Source organism: Dermacentor silvarum, chromosome 5 (assembly GCF_013339745.2).
Source record: "Dermacentor silvarum isolate Dsil-2018 chromosome 5, BIME_Dsil_1.4, whole genome shotgun sequence".
NCBI classification, from domain to species: Eukaryota; Metazoa; Arthropoda; class Arachnida; order Ixodida; family Ixodidae; genus Dermacentor; species Dermacentor silvarum.
In genome coordinates, this window is record NC_051158.1 from 28630252 (window position 1) to 28651069 (window position 20818).

The 20818-nt window shown below is 48.8% G+C and overlaps 1 long non-coding RNA gene across 2 annotated transcripts in view; it reads right to left on the minus strand.

The window, feature by feature from the left end:
* Positions 1–5949: 5949 nt before the first annotated feature.
* LOC119453192 (uncharacterized) overlaps positions 5950–20818 on the minus strand; it is a 64166-nt gene continuing 49297 nt past the window's right edge. The window contains exon 3 of one of the 2 annotated variants that reach the window (XR_007467015.1): positions 5950–5989. This is a non-coding gene — a long non-coding RNA (uncharacterized LOC119453192). Of the gene's footprint in view, positions 6004–20818 lie in introns of both variants that reach the window. The other variant, XR_005192227.2, reaches the window with a different exon arrangement.

Genomic DNA, 20818 nt, shown 5'->3' on the forward strand with positions numbered 1-20818 from the left:
ACGGGGCCCAAAGCAGAGAGCTTGTCGTCCGCGTTTTGTTGTTTGACATTTGCACTTCGTCTACGACAGTCACCGGTGCGGAAAGATAGATCTACACTCGCTAGAAGCAAACCATATTAGGTAACTAGAGTAATTGCTGTTCGCACATCGGCAGGTACTATGTCAGATGCCAGTACTCAGCCAAGGCGCGGAAAAGCAGAGGCTGACAAGAGGAAAAAATACGAAAACTTGAAAGGAAAAATGAAGACCGCGAAATTACTATAGATGCCGATGAAAAAACAATGTGACAAACAGAAGGAAATTGGACGGAATTTGGATACATGGAAATGGAGCGAAATTTATTTACTTGCACACTTACTCGACACCCTCGCTCACTTAGTTTATACTTAAACGTGCTTACAATTGACTAACTTGCGTTACTTACGTATTGTGGGGTGCTGAGGCGCGCCCACAGTATTCATTTTACTCATTTGTGTACACTTTAAGATAATCTACAGACTTAAATGCGAATATATAGGCCTAAATTGGTCTATAGATCACAACCTTAATTACACCCTTTCTGAATGGAACGGTGTGAGTTAGAGACCGAGCTACACCCTTATTCACTTTTAAGGGCGCAAATTATTTCACAGTGTGTACAGTCGGCCTCGAAAGTTTAGAGAGCGTGGTAATGATGATGACGTGGTTGTTGTTAGTGACGATCATTGACGGCCATGATGATGATTACGATGCCAACAGCAAGAGACACCGAAGACACCAATTCGCGTAGGACGGTACAGGGCACAAAGGCATGACCTAAAAGCTAGCGAAATTCTCATTCAAACAAAAATATCAAACACGCTCAAGACATCGAATACGTAAAATTTATGACGCTGATTAGGACGTCAATAGCGACATACTCCACAGGCATCAACACGAGTGGGACGTCGCAGAAGGATGGGTCATAAGTTATCAAATTTCAAAGTAATTTCACGGTATCAACACTTTCAAGACATCAGAGGTATCAAATTGAGCGCATTCGGGTCCCAGCAGATCACACACATCAACTTATGTGTCACAGGCAGCTTTACCCCCCCCCCCCCAAGCACCCCGCCTCCCCCACCCCCAAACCTCCGGTTCCTACTTCTGTACATCACGGTAATGAAGGACGGTAAAATTATACATCACAGCCGTTCACCATGCCTTGCCACCAGCGAACCGCAAATATAAGTACAGCGGAGTCGACAAAGGAATTGCCGTTCTTTACTTGGGTCTAATGTTCAGTATACGTACACGTGGTCTTCTTGTAAAGACCACGGTCTTCCTCTGGTGCCAGCGCACCTATGATTTTGTGCCCGAGGAGCAATTACGGAGCCGACCAACCTTGAAGAGAACGGTCGACATACACACAGGCAAAGAGCGTGAAACTACTACCGTCCGTCTCTTCTGCAGAGACTACATCACCCCGGGCTATGGCATCATTGTCGGTAGGCCTGTCATGATGTCAACTGTAAAGGACGAATGCTTTGTCTCCGTTTTTTTTTTTTTTTTTTTTTTTTTAAGCGAAGCCATCTTTTTGCGATACCCTTCCGGGAATTGCTGTCCATGGCTGTTTCTGCTGTCTCGCCGAATGACTCATATTTACCGAAAATAAGTTTACGCGTCCGACGGTGGAGATCGAACCTCGATATCCCGGTACAACGACCCGACGCTTCTAACCGTCATAGGCCACCAATCACGCACATATACCTCACTTGCGCCGTACACGTTCGTATTGCGGTTTATACCAGTGGTTCCGTTAATCATAACTCGATTCACCTGTTCTTTCACCCGATACAGTCAAACCCCCCATATAACGAATTATTCTATATAACGAACAGCAGTAAAATCCCCTTGAATTTTTTTAAATTTAATTTTTAGTTTATAGATCAAAATACAATTCAGTTGAACGCGGATACATCGAATCTGAAGGAGACCATAAATAATTATACACAATAATTCGTTATATGGGGGTTCGATATATCCGGGTTCTCACTGTATATCGAACTTTTTTTGTGATCCCCTTAAGATTCGATATATCCGGGTTCACCTGATATACACCTCACATACTGCATACACTCCCGCTTATAGTATATTCTTTTTACTTTTTTTTTTCTTCATTTTCTTTTTTTTTAACCTCAGCGAGAATTTTGACTTACGCGAAACGCTCTCCGAACCCCCTACTTCGTATTCTTAAACCCCGAGCGCGTTCTGTCCCGCAGTGTCAATCATATCACCTATGCCTTCCACGGTCCGGGTGCTCTAGCTGTGCACGAATCTTCTTCACTGGGTCGCGGGACGTACACCGGTGCATGCTCTCTGTAATGCGCCTCCGCCCTATAATACGCTCCTCGTATACCACATAGTACGCGCGACCGTATAGTTTCAGGTATAAGCATCCTCGTATACGACGAGACATCCCGCGAGGTCTCTCGTCTCGCGTCAGGCACGCCGCCCCTGTATTTACGAAGATCACGTCTTTCGGGTTCTCTTGTTCCACAGCGAAGCTGTTAGCCTCTATAGTTGGTCGGTATTTTTCGAGGCGTGCTCACCCGAAAACCGGCAACTGGAAAGGGGGCTTGTGTTTGGGTTTCCGCGTAACAGAATTATTTTTTCTCGCCTATTCGAATTACAATCCGATGCTACCAGGTCTGTCACATGTTGGGTGTATGTCGTAGTTTACGAATTTTGGGACACGGTTTACGTTGTGACATCGAAATAGTTCAATAACGCACTTGCGCCAGGCGGAGGGCGTACAAGAATGAGGATGTATGAGGATGCCATGGACCTCAAACGGCAGCTACAAAAGTGCTGTCTTTCAGTTTCTGAGTAACAGAAGTATGTTTTCTGGTACATTTTTTTTTCTTCCCTTCTTTTGTTTTTTTGGTGAGTTCTCTGCTCGAAGCGCAGCATATATAGTGTTTCCACTCCTTCAGTTTATTTTCGTTTTCTATCGTTGTTTTTCTTTGAAGGAAGTACAGAACATCTAGTTTACGGAAGCCGCGGACTCCGGCGACGTCGGTATATGCATACATACGTCGTGGACCACTTCCGCCTAGCTCGTCGGCAACACGGGTCATCCTAGTTCATATAGTTCCGTGTGACCTCGACCCCGGGCCCTTCTGCACTTTTTTTACGGCTGCTACAACCGCTGCATACAGACCTCTTTTCCCTTTTTTTGTTTTTCTTTTTGCTCCCGTTTTTTTTTTTTCATGCATGCGAATTGCGCGTCATCGCGTACTGGGCCGCATCCTATACCTCCAGGCGCTAACGCGAAAGGAACCTTGTTTATTAATTTTCTTTTATGATTTTAGCGCAGTAAGGCGCAGGGCACCACTTCCTTCCTGTTCTTGAGTGCTTTCCGACTCCTACCACCATTTTTTCTCGTCTTTCTTTCTGTCTTTACGTATATATATATATATATATATATATATATATATATATATATATATATATATATATATTGTCCTTCTCGGCACCTAGCTCTTGCGAGGCAAGGTTGCTGCAAAGAAAATTGCCGCGAAAAGCATTAGGCAGGCGTACAGTATACGTATACGCGCCGCGTAGGCCTGTAAATGACGCGCGCGACGGACGGACAGACACGCGAAACGGCGCGTCAGGAAGCCATGCCGCGGAGTCATCAAGCGGAGACGGGAAGAAGAGGCGCGCTGCAAGAGCGTCAGACGAGACAAATTGGCGAGCCTGGAAAGCAAATTAGGAGACAGGAAGAAAAAAAAAGTGAAAAAACAGAAGAAAATACGGAGAGGTGAAAAGTCAGGTCACGGCGAGGTCGCGTCGTCGAGAAAGAAGTGCGGCCGTTAGGTTAGACGAGGTCAAGTCGCAGCACAAGACCTTCGATCGATTGCACTAACCGTTCCAAGTAGGTATATTGAGAAATCAAAGTGGCGCAACTACATGGAACGTCCATTTCCTGCGTATTTAGAGCGATCGCGTCGTCTTCTGGCGCGTCAGCGCGTCTAACCGTCGCCATATATGCTGCTTCGCTCGTGACATTAGCTCCGATTCAGATAGTGTAAGGCGGCAACTATAGTCGATTACGCACGAAAGGCGCATTTGTCGCCGGTTATTTTCGGCGTCCCATCGTCTGGTGCGTCAGCGTGACGACAGCCACCACATGTACTGCTTCGATAGTTAAATTTGCTCCGAGCCGGATATGTGTAACGAGGCAACTACACGGAAAGCGCATTTCCCGCGTATTTCCAGCGTCGCGTTGTCCGGTGCGCGTCTGCAGCACGCCGGTAGCCGTTAACGAATGCTTTAAGAACTCCGATGACATATCGTCGGTGCTGATTTCATCGTAGCTTCTCCAAGAGTGCTCATATATATATATATATATAACCGTGCCTATCGCGAAAGGACACTTTTCTTGCTTTGCGATGTATTCGGGAGCATACTTGCGACGTACGCGTTGAAATGTTCATGCCCATGAAAGAGTTCTAGAACGCTCATGTTGAGCATGCGTGGATTGCAGTTATTGCTGCGGAAGATGTACGTCCACTGGGAACTAGCAATAAAGAAAAAGCAACGGAAATGTATGACAGATCTAACGCCAACTTTAGGAATCTGTGTTAGGACCCTGTGATACGGGTTCTTTCGTTTAATGGTTCTGACGGTTCTCTGAGGCAGAGCCTCCCAGAACCCAATTGAGGACAAAGCCGTTTGTTGTAAAACGCACACAAATTTTTAATAAAACTAAAACGAAAAGCAACCCGTAAAATAAACACTCAAAGAAATATCACGGCAAGAAACACGCTCAGAGCTACAATGGAATCAATAACACGTAAGTTCGGGCATATCGCGCGTGTGAGTGCTCACAGCAGTTTCGACGCGGAGAAGCGCTGATGAGACGATGCAAGAAGCGTCGTTGGTCTCACCACAAGGTCGGTGTATATAGGACCGTTGAACAGGCGATCAGAGTGCGGCAGCTCTGGCTCGAGAGGGAATGCAGGCGGCTTGGCGGCACGGGCAGACGGCGGCGGCGTTCTGTCCAGGCAGCTGGGCGTATAGAACTCGGGCCCGTAGCCCGACTGCTCACGCTCTGCCCACGGGTGCAGAAGCTCGCCGGCATCGGGCAGCAGTTCACGATCGGGTAGATTGGCGACACCCAGGAACGGGTTGGCAGGAGGCGCCCGGTCGGGTGAAGTCTTGGTGGCTCGGGTCCGGAATCCGACGGCCCGTCTTCATCTCCCGGTCCGGTGGCCGACCTTCTTCTGGTGGCGTCGCTTCCTGGAACTCCCCCTCTCTTCTGCCAGCGCGCCTCGCTTTCCTGCCGCTCTGGCCCATTCGTCTTTTGCTGATTGGCCGCTCGACGCTCCGTGTTTTCTTCTGATTGGATGCCTTTTTTGCTTTTATTTTCTCTTCTTGCGCCGCGTGTTCACGTGCCGGACGCTCTTCGACATTGTCGTCTTCCACCCAGCACGGACTTCGCCTCCACGCGCGCGCTCCTTAATTGTCGTCTGCTTCTTGTTTGTCTCCATCCACCGCACCGTGTCGCGCACTCCTTACACCACATAGGCTCCCTAACACCACAGAACCGCCATGGTTGCTTATAGGGGCTTTGGCATTGCGCTGCTATACGAACGAGGACGCGGGTTCAAATCCCGGCCGCGGTGGCAGCATTTCCATGGGGGGCGAAATGCAAAAAAAAAAAAAAACACCCGCATACTGTGCATTGGGTGCAAGTCAAAGAAGCCCAGGTGGTCAAAATACAGCAGCAGCTGGAGCACCCAGAAGCACCAGCCATCGCGCGAGCAAAGTCAGGAAAGTTTTGCTTAAAAAAGAAGCTTGCGGCTTAGTGGTTAAAGCATCGCGTTGTTGGGCTGAGGTACAGAGGTTTGATTCCACTGTGGAACACGAAATTCATTTATTTCTTTTTCTGTGCGTGAGCTAATCAGCAGGAACAACAACAACAACGACAACAGTAGCAGGAGCAGCAGCACGCCACCCCGATCTGCAAAGGTCCGGCTGGGTTAGCAAAGAAACCATAGCTTTAAAAAAAAAAAGAAGAGTAAAGTCGTTCAGGAAGTAGGCTCCTTCCGTGTGCTTACAGAGCAGAAGCCCCGCATAGGCAACGTGCTATATTCATACAGGAAGCCACGAAACGGCCGCTTTTTTTCACGCGCACACTTCGCAAGTGTGCCTATTTAACTATCCACGCGCGAGAGCGCATTTGCATATCTCCTAATGACGCCTATACACGGGCGGCTCACTATTTATAACCGCGGAAGACCCTGTTTTTTCGCCGAGTATTCCGCGCCATCGGAGAAGCGGTAAACGTGATTTAGCTCAACGGGGTACGGTATATAGCTTAGTGTACCATGTATAGCATCATGACGTCACGGCTGAATTGGCAGTCCCGATGCGCTGCATAGATTAAAGAAAGCCCCGTTGATGTTCCCTCATAACGCCTATCGCATGCGTCATTGATGCCGCATAATGGTCCGTCAGATGCGCCAGCTAGTCGCGGCTTCTTTTTTTATAATGATTCATTTAGATCGAGTTGTCCGTTAGAACATTATACCGCTAGCTCTTATTCTTCTCGTTCCTGAGCACGCGCTGAAATTACAGCGAGTTTGAAACTTGTCCCATGAAACAGCCCAGCGTGTTGGAAATTATAGTCGGGATACAACTTTAGAAGGCAGCGGCATTTGCCCCTCAAAGGCGGATGCACACGAGCCTCCACCAATGGGCGCGCACCCTAGACTGACGTCATGAGCCGGACGGCCGGTGACCCTGCCGACGGAGAACATGGCCGCCCGCGCTTCGAGCTGGGCCGAGTCGCGTCAGCGGGACTATTTCTTTAGTCGCGGAGGCAATCGGCTGCCGCGCTTCGGTCACCTGGGCGGGGCCTCTCCTGCCTTCTTAAGTTGTACCCGACAATAGACCGAAGGGTTTGAGGGCAGGCTGTACGTCTGTCAATGTGCCGCAAACAATAACGGTTTTACAAGTACGTAAAGTTCCTTCTTTCTTTCTCTCTCATTTTTTTTCTTGCGTAAAACCTATTCACAAGCGATTTCGATATGCATAGGTGTAGACGACGTCCTTGCCTTCAGTCAATGCCCCAGGCTACCACGTACCCGAACAACACATTCCCAGTCACACCATGTCAGATAACGGTCCACAAAGTCAAATATCACAGTTATTTCACTACAGTCGAACCCGGATACATCCAATCTGAAGGGGATCACAAAAAAAGTTCCGTTTATAGGTAACTCGATATATTAAAAAAAATTGATACAACAATTTTCAAGGTGATTTTACTGTTGTTCGTTATACACAATAATTCGTTACGTGTGGGTTCAGTATATCCGGGTTCGACTGTATTTTATATTGAAATCGAAACGAAGAGACATCGTGTACCCTTGTAGAGGCGACGGCGGTGCTCTAGTCCGGAGGAGAGGTTTTTCGACAGACTCAATTTGCATTAACTTGGCTTGTCGACAAGCGAACGTTTAGTCAGGGTCCTTCAATAAGTATTAAAGGACCCCTGGTTTAGTCTACAGCAAACTCTGCTAAAATATCCGCGACGTCATCAGGCGCTAGAACTTCAAGGCGGCATCGCCAGCCGCCGTCTTCCGTTTCCCAAGCTTGCAAAGCCATCCCTAAAGGTAATGCGACTATACTGCGATTCAGAAGCGTGACTTGTACGAATACGAGTACAGCTGCTCATTCCTCTTCATTGGAAAAAGTCGGTACGAAAAGTATGAAGTGACGTGAAGTTTAAACGAGTGACGGTTAAAAGTATAAGAGCGGGACACCAGAGATCCCGACGTTGTGCTAATGCTAAATTCACAGAATGGGACGGCTACACGTACCGTATTTACTCGCGTAATGCCCGTCCTTCATTGCAAATACGCCGCACCCCTACCTTGGAGCGCGGGAATTCAGACGGGCGTAGCATGTTTCGAGACATTCTAAAAAGAGAAATCAGGGCAGCAATGCAACTCTCACAGAATTGTATCCGATGACCAACCTCTGTTTAAAAAAAAAAGAACAAACAGAAAACAAACTACACGCTAAACGTTTTACGCGTACAACGTACAGTCACTTCAGCGTAGATAACCATTCAGTTCCGTTAGTCAGGCGCGCACGGCCTGTCAGAAATAGACTACAGGCTGCGACAAGAACCGCAAGGCACTGCTCGCGCACCGTGACGTGTACCGCACGCGTAATCATTCATCGCCACTACCGGTGCAACATACATTTGAATACAATCGCCCGCGCCGGTCGTTCGCGCCCGCCCCACCTCCAGCGTCGTCCCCCAACCACAACAGTCGAACCGCCGAAGCAAGACAAGCGAACAGATCGAAGAAAGAAAGAAAGAAAGAAAGAAAGAAAGAAAGAAAGAAAGAAAGAAAGAAAGAAAGAAAGAAAGAAAGAAAGAAAGAAAGAAAGAAAGAAAGCACCACCTCGGCGGTTCAAACGCAGCGAACGAAGAAGCCTCGTTCTGGGTCACTGGGCCACGCTGACAGTTCCGAAACGTAACGGCAGAGGGAGCGGCGGGGCTAGCTGCACAGGGAGGGGGGAGGAGATGGGGAGGTGACGGTGATTCGTGAAGCGCATTACCGTCACGTCCAGCTAAGCTGTGCGCACCGAGCGCTGGATACAACGACGAGAGACAGCGCGAGACGCCAGCGCCGGCTCAAGAAGAACGCGTCCACCCCCACCACCTGACTTCACTGACGTGTTCGAAGAGCGTCGCTGGTGGGGTGGTCTGCGCGAAGGTTGAGCGGCGGAATTCGCGGAGGAGGGACAAAACGTAATACCGCATAGACGCGCCTGTTACTACGGCCAGGGAGGCTCTTAGAGAGACTGAATAGCCGTTTATGTGATGCCGGTGTCACACGGCCACTTCCGAGATCCGGATCGAAATTCTCGACCACGATTGGCTCCCTCTAGTAGCTTGCCCGAAGGAGCAAATCGCGGTCGAGAATTTCGATCCGGATCGGACCCGATCGCGATCGAACGTGCGCCTTGTGACAGCCGTATTACGTTAAAGGCCGAATTCGGGCTTGTTGATTGAACGCGTATTGAATTGAGAACATTGAAACGAGGGAAGGAAACCAAAGAGGACGAACACATCGCCACAGCACAACAGACATTGCAATCGGTTGGCTATAGATAAATCGTCGAAGCAAGTGAGATTGGTCGCTTGGGAGCGTCCCACGTTAGTGCTATACGTCACGGGCACTGTGTAATAAAGAGACGCGGTATATCAGGGCGCCAGTGGAGGTAGTGGCCTCACATGATTACACATCAGTTTCGTTTTCTTTTCTTTTTTCTCTTCTTTTTTTTCAATTTCGATAGTTTTGTATGTGTTTGCTGTTTAATAACAAATAAATATCCGAAGTAAAAAAAAAGCGTCGTCTTCTGTCCTTGGTTTCGGTATTCTAAATTCCATATATTAACGCTAGTCTAGATTCATTTCAAAGGGGGTGCAGACGCGTTAAAGGTAGCGCGCTAAGAGACCGCACACTTCTGTGCTGCACATATATCCGTACTTGCAAGTCTGCTTCTTCGTCTCTGCTCGGAGGGATATATATATATACGGCGACTTCCACAAGCTTCCTCCTAGCTGAAACGTTGGTATGGTGGCTAGAACTCAATTCTAGCCACCATAACGTTGGGCTCTATCTCGATCCGCCTATTTGCAGCAGCACAGCAGAAGTTGCGAATATGACTACCAAAAAAATGGCGTACGCGTGACGTCACGCTAATACTTCTTCTTGGTTCCCGAGAGTGGTAATCTTACGCGCGTGAACGCGGTATACATACGAATGCGTGTACAGGGCACACAGAAAGGGGTAATCGAATCGGGTTTCGAGTGCGTAAAAGACAGTTAAAAAAAAAGAAAGAAAGAAAGAAAGAGACTTCCGCCGCGTCGATCGCGCCGTGCGAACCGGCGGTTTCGAAGAGGCGGGCATGCAGGTGAAGCGGAGACGAAGGGTTCACGGTGGCGGTATACACTCTACACGGTGGCGTGCTTTCCAATCGATCACGACCCACCTGGAGCGGATAGAGTCGCTCGATCATCGATTAAATCGGCGCCGGGGCGTCAGGAAAAAAAAACGGAGAGGGCGCAGCGGTGAGCTCTACAGAACGAACTCGCGGGACCAGAAAAAGAAGCGCATCGGCTTCCTACGCTGCCAACGGAATGCGCAGCGGATCGAATGACGCGAGGTCACAGCACTCGGCTGTCAACGTCAATGATGGTAAGCCCTTCGACGCGTACGCATTCGGAATTTAAAAGGACGCGCACGGCAGGAGAGCGACGTCGTATACCGACTATTTTAACGGAAGCCCTGCACTGCAAAAAAAAAAAAAAAAAAGGAAGCAAGTGTTACACGCTTCTAAAACGTGAAGGCGAAAGCCTGCCAACTGTGGAAGAAGACGACGATGAACGCGCGAGCCGTGGCACGAGCGCGTCTTTGTCACCACGTGACGTGGGCAATCAGGCACGCACTATACTCTAAAAAAAAAAATTTACACCCTTTGGGTCGTATCTTGTCCCCAAACAATAATCTGTCTTGTCCGCATTTCCTTTCGTTAACGCTGCGAGCCCGGTACTTCCTAGTCACGAAAGGCTTGCGCGTTATCAGCGTGACGCAGCATTCTCGGCAGGAAAGTAGCGAGCGCCGAGTTTTCAAGAAAGGAAACGCGAGCAAGGCAGATGACGATTATCGTTTGGGGACAAGATACGACCCAAAGGGTGTAAACTTTTTTTTTTTTTTTGAGAGTGTATGCACACCATTAGTAAGCTGCTATCGTGGAGCAGCCGTGGGCTACAGCGAAGCGCGCTCGTCTCGCAAAGCAGAGACCCGGGTTCGATACCCACCTAGAAGCAAATTTTCTGTTCAAATCCACTAATTTACCTTGTTTACGGAACCTCCCTGAGAAATGTGACGTCAGTCCGGGCATTTGTAGACGTGCGTTTTACCCTTTGCGGCGTCGGCCATTTTTCGTCACGGCGCAGTTTCGCCAAGGTCCCCCCAAGGCCACCGCCAACACAGACACCTAAGGCTTTTTCGCCTTAATAATTTACACCCTAAAAAAAGCGCTAAGGGTGCGCGGTCGCGGGATTCGATCCCGCGACCTCGGCTCAGCACCATAACCGCTAAGCCGCCACGGCGGGTCGTCAATCATAGAACAAGCCAGTAAACTGACACACGTCGAATTCCCGAATTTGTTTTTCTCTTGAAAACGTAATTATTAAATATTAAAAAAATAATTGCTGCCTTGCGTATAACAGTATACACAGTGTACCTCATTTGAGTACACAACTACTACTTCGAGCGTGCTACAGTCGAACCCGGACATATCGAATCTGAAGGGGCGGATCACACAAAAAAAAGTTCGATACATAGGTAATTGGATATATGAAATAAAAATTTCAGACAGAAATTTTCAAGGGCATTTTACAGCTGTTTCATATACACAATAATTCGTTATATGAGAGTTCGATATATCCGGGTTCGACAGTATTATTTTTTTTTCCGGGCCGTAATCCGTAAATTTATGTTGCTCATTTTATACGGTCCAGCAACGCAGCCAGCGTGGGAACCCCGAAGAGGCCGCTTATAACCAGGACGTCGGTGATCAATCACCCCTAAGAACAGCCAGGACATACACCTCTATAGTATTTCCGACAAATGGTGTGAGAACCCGTCCACACAACTTCGCTGTCTTCGAGCGGTACAGTATAGGTATACCAGGTGCTTTCTTTTTCTTTAACTACACCAAATCTTTTTAAGATTGCCTATGGCTGATAGCACCGATTGTAACCATTGGTCTAAATTACTCTCGACGTTATCTTAAAGGAATTAAGTGGCACAACAGCACATATTTACCACAAGTTTGACGGCAGATATCTCAAAACCGGTGCGATATCCTCAGAATCGGTTCCAAGTCGATACGCTTTGCAAACTCACTAGCTGCAATTCCGTAGATTGAAATACGGGCCGTAAACTAATATTATTTTGTTTGAAAACATACCTACACTTGACAGGAAAAGGAAAGCGACGAGCAGGCTGTGCCGTAAATAAATTAATTTAGAAGTAATTATAGTTTAATTATGTCAACTATTCAAGAAAGCATTTTAATTTATCCGAGAAGTAATGGCCGCCTCATCGAGCAATTTAACTCAAGGGTTAGAATTGTGTCATCTGCTACCGGCAATTTTTAAAAGTTTGATGCAGCTAAAGAAGAAGAAGAAGAACGTAAACTTTATTATCAAATCGATAAGATTTGAGTCCGGCGTATTTTTAGTGGGTCTGGGCACCCTGCAGCTAAAGAAAAAAAGAACATATATACGCTCTTCGATGTATCAGTAATTGCTAAGATTAGCACACATCTGCGAAGGTTTTCTCCAAACGCGAGCACTTTCTGAGAGAGTCAACCGAGACCTAAGTGTCCCTTATAGCATTAGAAATAAACAACAACACGCGACAGATGTTATGCAACAACCAGCGATTCGGTACTATATACACGGTCGATTCGTACGCTCGAAAACGGTCGCACACAGTCGAGTTCGGTGTTCGTCGGCCCATGCCCATTAACTCGACGACACTTAACACGAAAGCGAGAAACCCCACAGCCCCCGAGACTGCCGCGCGAGCACCGCGAAGCTAAAAATAGAATTTTCTTTTACAAAGCCTGACGTCACGAATATGCGCGCGACGATGCTCCCATCACAACCCGCGCAGACGAAAAAAAGATCAAAGAAGAATTGCTCAAGTTGAAATCGGCGGCGTTGAAAACGCGAGTTATGCGCAGCATTCGGCCTCTTGTTCCCGTGCCAGGACACCTCGACTTCTGGTTTCGCAATGCACACGTATGATTCGCTGGCTTGGCTCGCCGCTTCTTCCGCGTTTCCGTCTCCGCGCCACCAAGTTCTCGCCTCGGGGCCGTGGGGGGGAAACCGTGGCCTCCGTGATCGCATGGCGCAACTCTCGGAGGCTCCACAGAGAAACCATAGAGTATCCTTTCCCACAAAGCTGCAAGCATTACGTTTCAGCCAGCGTGCACTGAGTATTATTTGGCAGCATGCGGGATTCGCCTAAACTTCGTCGCGGATACGCGAGGTGCTATGGCGTAAACTATACAGACTCGCACTTTTCTATCCCCCCCCCCTCCTGCCTTACGTCACAATATTCACCCGGGAACGTATACCCTACCTCAACCTGCAAGTTTTGTCCTGCTAGCAGAGCGGACCTAAACCGCATCACGTGGCAATTCAAGAACCACTCCCCTCCCCCTAACCATTGTAGTGTTTTAAGTAATCGGGAGCTGTGGTAGGCTGCCACGCGCAGCTACAACTCCGCACTTCAGGAAGCTATCCCGAGGTGGGCTGAGGTGGTAGAGAAGGCCTATACCGCGAGTAGGATAACCTCCCTCGCCCTTCTTCTCTCTGCCCCTTTCCCTTCAGGATTGGATAAATAAGGTTGTTTCTCTCTCTCTCCCTCGTCCTTCAAACGGCTTCGCGACTTCGCGTTTCGATCATTTTCAAGTAAACATAATGACGCGTTATCGATACAACAACTTGCGCAAATATATATTTAGTCGTACACACGTTGGAGGCAGCGCGTGCATTTTTATACACTGTGCGTGACGTCGACAGGTCGACACAACACTCGCGGGGCCGGCGGGCGCGGCCACTAACGTAACCATAACGCTGTTTTCGCACCGCTGCAGGCAGGTTATAGCGTGTGAACGGGCGAAGTGCACGCAATGGCGTCTTCCTTCTGCAGACGCGCTTGAGAGCGCGTTCGCTATTCAGGGCCGTCTGCGGTCGTTTACTTGTCGCCTCCGTTTCGTATATATAAGTGCTCCTGCGCTATCCGATTCGCGTGCAGCTTCGCATTAGCAACCGCTGACCGTGAGAACCGCGAGTCGATAGAGGCGACACCACACGGCCGTTTAGGGCAGCTCTGCAGTAGGCGCTTCGTGCAGACGTCGACAATTCTGCGAGCGCCCGTCGTGCTACGTACCGCGATGTCGCCTTCGTGCGTGGCGCGGCGCGTTAACCTTATACAGTGCACGCGATCTGTCAATTTGCACGTAGGTGCTTATGTTTATCGATCCCTGTTGTCCCGTGACCATAGCATGGCGCGACGTTTTCCGTCACTTGTCAGCTGGGCAAACATCAATAAACCGACCGACCGACCGACCGACCGACTGACTTGACTTGTCTTGACTGACTTTACTGACTTTACTGGCTGACTGACTTGGCTGACTGACTCGACTGACCGATTGCCTGACACTGACTGACTGATTGATTGATTAATTGATTGATTGAGGAAGGAAGGAAGGAAGGAAGGAAGGAAGGAAGGAAGGAAGGAAGGAAGGAAGGGAGAGAGAGAGAGAGCAAGTGAGTTTATGACAAACGCAGTGGTCGGTGACCCCAGGTTATTTTGACCACCTAAGGTACTTTAACGTGCACCTAAATCTAAGCATGCAATCGTTTGCCGATTCCGACACGCATCATAATGCAGCGGACGCGACATGGGAATAGAACCCGGGTCCTCGGGCCCAGCAGCAGAACAGCATAGACACTTATACACCGCGGCGCGCGTGAACAGCAAGGGAACTGGTCGATAAATACGCTCCCGCGAAGATATTGTGCACTTAAAACGAGTTCTCCGGTTTTTATCCACCAGAAAACACGAGAAAATAACCGAGGCTTGGGGAGAGGACAGCAGCATATACTTAAAGCCGCCGCACTACCGCTGTCAGCGAGTGCACCGCATGTGTGTACGGGCTGATGCGATTTCCGTGTACAGAACCTGCGATGAACGAAAAAAAAAAAATGTCGAAGGAGACTAACGCCAGAAGCCAGCAAGACCTGAGAATCATGCACTCCCTTTGCTTCTCCCGTGTGAGTCTTTCCTGAGCGAGATATACTTGAGCCAGCTCTCAGAAATGCGCGGCGTGAAGCGTCGCTGTTTTCCACGAGTTTCTTCGGCTTCTCCCGGCCACTTCCTCCCTGACTTACACTAATTAATTGCTTTACATGTTTATTGGCCGTAAGATGTCCCGGAGTACACTCTTGTCATCTTGGCGTAAATACGGCAACATGGGGAGATCCTTTCCTCTGGAACATCTATCTCTAGATTGTATCGGTGTATGCGTGCGTGCGTGCGTGCGTGCGTGCGTGCGCGTGTGTGTGTTTGTACAAGCACGCACACTGCGTACTCGCGTTAAACCGGCAACCACATGGCACGCCTTCCCGGCGTATACGACGCGCCGCCACGTCCAGCGTACACGCGTCGCGTGGCGCCGACACAGGAAGACTGCGAGCTGAATCACGTTACGCGCGACTGTCAACTGAACGCAGCAAACCCCTATTTGCAGGCTACACGCATTCCAGCCCGGCGAGCGCACGCGCGCCGACGCCTGAAATACGTCCGAAATATACGCTCCATGTGGGTCGTATATACCGGTCTCCGCGGACTATATAGACTGAACGAGGCAAGTCGGCGTCCGGGCGCAGTCGTCGATCGTGCTCGGTCTTCCTCGGCTGGCGTCGCGCTCCGCATCGGCGTCGCTCGGCTCGTCGCTCGCTGCCGTCTTCGCGGAAGAGCGCGCGTCCACGCAGCTTCCCCCCGGCCAGCGACCCGAGTCAGTCGTCGCGCCAGAGCACGCGTCTCCATGACACGACCACGCTGGAACACGACACGCTCCGCGGGTGTAACCCCCCCTCCGTTATCCTCAAGCACGTCACGTGAAGCACGCGAGCCACTTGTGCGAGTGTCCTCTTCTTGTCCGTGCGCATGCAGCGTGCGTTTTGTGTGTGTACATCTCTCGGCGCGTGCGTTGCGGTCGCCCCATGCGCACTGCGGGGATGTCATCGGAGGGTGGCCTGCGCGAGAGAAAAGCTCGCGGCATGCACCGCGCAGAACTTCCTGCACCCCATTCAAATGGCTCGATCGGATGGCGTATCACCTGTTTTGGCAAACCAAACAAAATGTATGTTATCTGCAGTCTTGAGCAGTCGCCGGGTAGCCGATATTCTGGATGGCAACTGGGCTTCTCAAATGTGTTAGCGAATGAAATATGTTATTTACAGTCTTGAGCACACGCCGGTATAGCTGATACTCTGGATGATACTGAAGAGACACTAAAGAGCAATGTTATATGTTAGAATGAAACAGAATAGAATATATTTTCATCGTGAGGGTGAAAAGAGATTACGGGAAAAAGCTGCGGTAAGCTCTAGCTAGAAGGACTTAAAGGAGTACCGAAATATTCGACTTTTCGTTTTTGTTTGTGTTGAACGAAAGTCCTAAAATCTCGAAACCCTAGAGTTCGACAGCGTCTGTACTCGCAGATGTAGTCTTCTTTACCGGCAATGTAAAAAAAAGAGGTCAGTTTCTAAAGCAATCGGCGACTCAACCCAGCAAGTTGCAAGAATTTTTTTCCTGCGCCAAGATGGTGAGTGAATGGAAGATACTTTAAAATCTGTGACGTCAAGTGACGTCACATGCGCTGAGGTTCCGGCCCGAAGTACGACAGAGAGAGAGAGAGAGAGAGCTGAGGCTTCAATCTCTCCAGTAAAAGTAAACTTTTTTCCGCCAAGTAAATAAAAGAAAGCGAAAAAGAATTTACAATGCAGTCTAAACTCATTCAGTCTTGTACTTTAGTAACCCTTTAATTGGCAGGTCACGTAATATGCGCAGCGGATAACCGGTGGTCTTTAAGAATAACACAATGGGAAAAGGAACGCTGTCGGAGACGGAGTCGAGGAATATAAATGGCTGCATGAAATTAGGAAATTCGCAAGATGGATTGTCGTCTGCTGACGCAGGACAAGGGCAACATGGAGGTTGCACTGAACTGAGGGGGAGATAGGCTGATTATGTTGCATACAACCTTACCGCAAACAACCCGTTGGAAACGTCTAGGTATAACCCCCTACACCGAAGTAAATGGACATATTAACGCCTTCTGTATAGTAACGTTTGCACAAACTTAAATGTAGGTAGAACGAAATGTCTAGGAAGATAAAAGCGGTCGATAAGCAATTTTTTTAGAATCTATGGGTTGTCTCAATTCACTATTATGAGGGGAGGGCCAATTTGTATGCGCATGCAGTAACCCGTTTCTATGACACTGTCGTCACCGTATACCAATCGGCAATGAAGTGTCGAAGGATGGAGAAGCGGGCAAGTTGGAAACGATTCATTGTGATGCATTTTTTTTCCTTCTATCCCGCGGAGCTGGAAAGTACCCGAATTATTATCACTTCAACGAGCTCCTAACGACGAATACTGGAAATTAAACGCGTAGCTGAGAGTAGTACGAATACATATGTGTATATATTTTAATTCGATCGAGGATAGCAGCTTCGTCGCGTATGGAGGATATATAACACAATATATTATGTGAATGGGTGAAACCCGGAAATTATCCATGCCATCCTTTGACAGCCCGTCCGTGATCATGAGCATACGCGTTCGCCGCGCGCTGTTCACAATGCCAAAATATCTCCTTTTGTTGGTTTTTCTCTTAATTTGCGTTTCTCCTCTGCAAATAAGATATATGCATATATATGGGGGGGAGAGGCAAAGGAAAGGGGACAAAAAGTGATGACAGATGACGATGAGGACAGGAAGAAGGGATGCAACACAGTGGTTTCCTTAAAATCTTGCGTCTAGTCCGGTGATCTTCAGGTAGTCCGGAGCAGCCCTTGTAGCTATTGATGCAACGGTACGGTCACACATTGCGGACAAAATATTATTTTCGGACAATGTTCGCCTGCCAGTTTGCCTGCTAGCATCGAAGCCAGTATCTTCCGCTGTGGTGCGTAGAGAGGGCAGTCGCAAAACAGATGTTGGAGAGTCTCCGACACTTGGCAGCGTTCACAGTTCGGGGCTATTCGTGCGGCCAATCAGATGTGCACAGCGTCGAGTGAAGGCGACGCCCAGGCGAATCCGGTGTAGCACGCTTGCTTGGCATCGCTTGACTTTAGCTGGGAGGCGAAAAGTCCTGTCACAGTCTATTTCCCGCAGGCTCCTGTACCGATGGTCTCGTTGAGCCCAGTAATGTGCTGCGCAGTCTCGCATGAGCGTAGCCAACAAAGAGTTTACATCACTCCGCCAGTAAGGAATCTTGACTTCCCGACGGCCTGTAGGAATAGCGGTTCTTCAAATAAGAATTCTCTTAATGTACCTCCTGCCGCCCGATTCTTGGCCTTGAGTAGGTACGTGCCAGAAAAACTGGAATATCATCATCATCATCATCATAAGCACACTACAGGGCCAAGGCCTCTCTGAGCGATCTCCAATTACTCCCTTTCTCGGATCAAAACAATATAATCAAATTCATGTGTTACACTCGATGTGACACTCGATGTGACACTCGATGTGACACTCGACGCGTTCAGACAATGTGGCACGCCATTTAGTGGGGGACCTTGGATTAAAATGTTCACCACCTAGGTGCACCTAATCCAAGTACGCTAGAAGTTTTACATTTCACACACCCATCGAACCCACCTGCATGCACAAGGGCAAAGCCACTCGGCTGCACACCGCGGCGTGTTTTCTCTCGTCGGCTGTCTGCGTACTTTACTCCGCCACATTCCTCATTTTCTTTTGACACTCGATGAAAGCTTCCATTATATGACATCGCCTAAATAGACTTAACTTCCTCGGCGGCAAGCCGAGACAGAAGTAGGCCGCCATGTATCAGACCCCTGCTCCCGCGGGGATCTCGTGAAGATTGGCGCGCGCGCGCGCAGCTGAGGGCGACACACAACGGATGCGCTTGTCCGTCAAGGAGCTCGTCGCGCTCCACTTAGGCCTGCCTGGCTCCGCCGCCCGCGTGGCGTGGGTGACGAGGCAGCGGCCTTGCAGGCCCGCGTCTACACCCCGCATCCATCTCGGGCGAGACGCGGGCGACGTGGGCTGCTTGGAGGGCCTGCATGCAGCAGACTGCGTCGCGCCGTTCGCATTACGCTGTATACCTAGATTGCGAGGTACGACTGCAAGTTGAACAAGTTGGCACAGGGTTTCAGGTTATAGGAAAAGGGGGCACCGTCTATGTAGTCTTTCGTTATACACACGCTTGGCGCGCCGTGGCGTAGCCAGGGGGGTGACACACGGGGGACTTATACCTGCCCCTCGCGAAGTATCTGTGTTCACACGGGGCCTGCATGCCCAGGTCCTCTCCACCCATGTTCCTTCCTTCCACTCGTCTTCAAAGCACGAAATTTCAATGTAAACAAGTACAGCTTAAGATGTCACAGAACCCTACAGGTACAGTACAGATACACAAGACACCACAGTTAAGAGACAAGCGCTTGCAGTATATATATATATATATATATATATATATATATATATATATATATATATATGGTCTTGCGGCTTCAAACCTGTTTAGTAAATTTCCAGCCCAAGTTCGCCCCAGCAATTACTGTAGAAAACTATAAGGTGTATCTCTCGTTAAAATTACAAGATGGAAATTTGGCGCTCCGGTCGTTAGGCAACCGCTGCGAATTATGGGTAATACCCGGATTTTAACTCATCTCCGTCCTTTGTCGCTTCAGACGTTCATATGGGGGTTTGTTGATTGTGCTCTTTATCTTCGTGAATTTCCAAGATATCGTTTTTCGTGTTTTTTTTTTTTTTCAAAACATTTTTTTTTCTCGAAATGCACGAACGTAATAATCTACTGCGCACATGTACAGTCACTGCGAATCGTTGCACTTATGACGCACTATTCTGTTTAAAATGGCGAATGTGCCGAGTCACGAAGTCGTTTGAATCCAGAAGCACGAAATCTAGACACATATATGCAGTAACTGTCATTCGCATGCTGGTTAAATTACCATATTTGTACGTCCGGGCATAGCCATATATATGGCCCCGAGACCCGAAGGGCATAATCACTTTCCGAGTCGGCTCTTATTACTGACTCGTGTGTGTTGTACGGACGCAAAAAAAAAAGAAAAAAAAATTTCTTTAGTAAATATCCTGCAGAGGTTCTCAGAAGCAGGACGTGTGCGCGAACAATGTGACTATCTCTTCGTGTTTGATACTGGAACAAAAAGAAAAGAAAATATTTGCTTTGTTTAAACACATAGCATAGACGCAACATACTGTGGTGGGTTGCCACGTTGACAATGCATCCTAGATTCTCGCGTGATCTCGCGGTATTCGAAGCACACTTCGTGATTGCTTTTCGTCGTCCGCGACGATACAACCGCCCGTGTCAAATTAGTGTCAATTGTCTCCGAGGCTGACGGCTAGAATATGAGGGAAACATTTCCATACACTTCCACGGGCAGCCGACTTCATATCTCGTATGAATATATTGCGAGACTCAATTCAATTTATTTCTATTTCTGACTGCCATCTGTCCAGTACATGCCGCTGTCGCGGAGCAACCAAACGGTTCCCACCCGTAATCCTTGAATCCTTTTAGGATACTCGTGTGAGCTATGACATGCGACGACATGGCCTTGGCGAGCACTATATATATATGCAGGCCGTCGCTCCCAGCAGAGCTTTTAGCACACGTGGAGGCGTCTGCGTGAGCACAACGCGGTGTCGCAACTCGCGCGTGCAACTGTGAGAACGCGTACTGCTCGGTGGCGTGCCGAGTGAAAGTTAAAGCCTTAACCAACCGTAACGAGACGCGGCATGGCTTGGAGTTGGCGCGTAAATGGTTTATTACACGTCGCTCGGGCTTTCAAGGATGCGCCGGGAACGACGACACCAACCCGCGATCACGTGGTAGTATAGAGGAGGACTCGCGCAATGCGAGCCGCGAGTCGCGT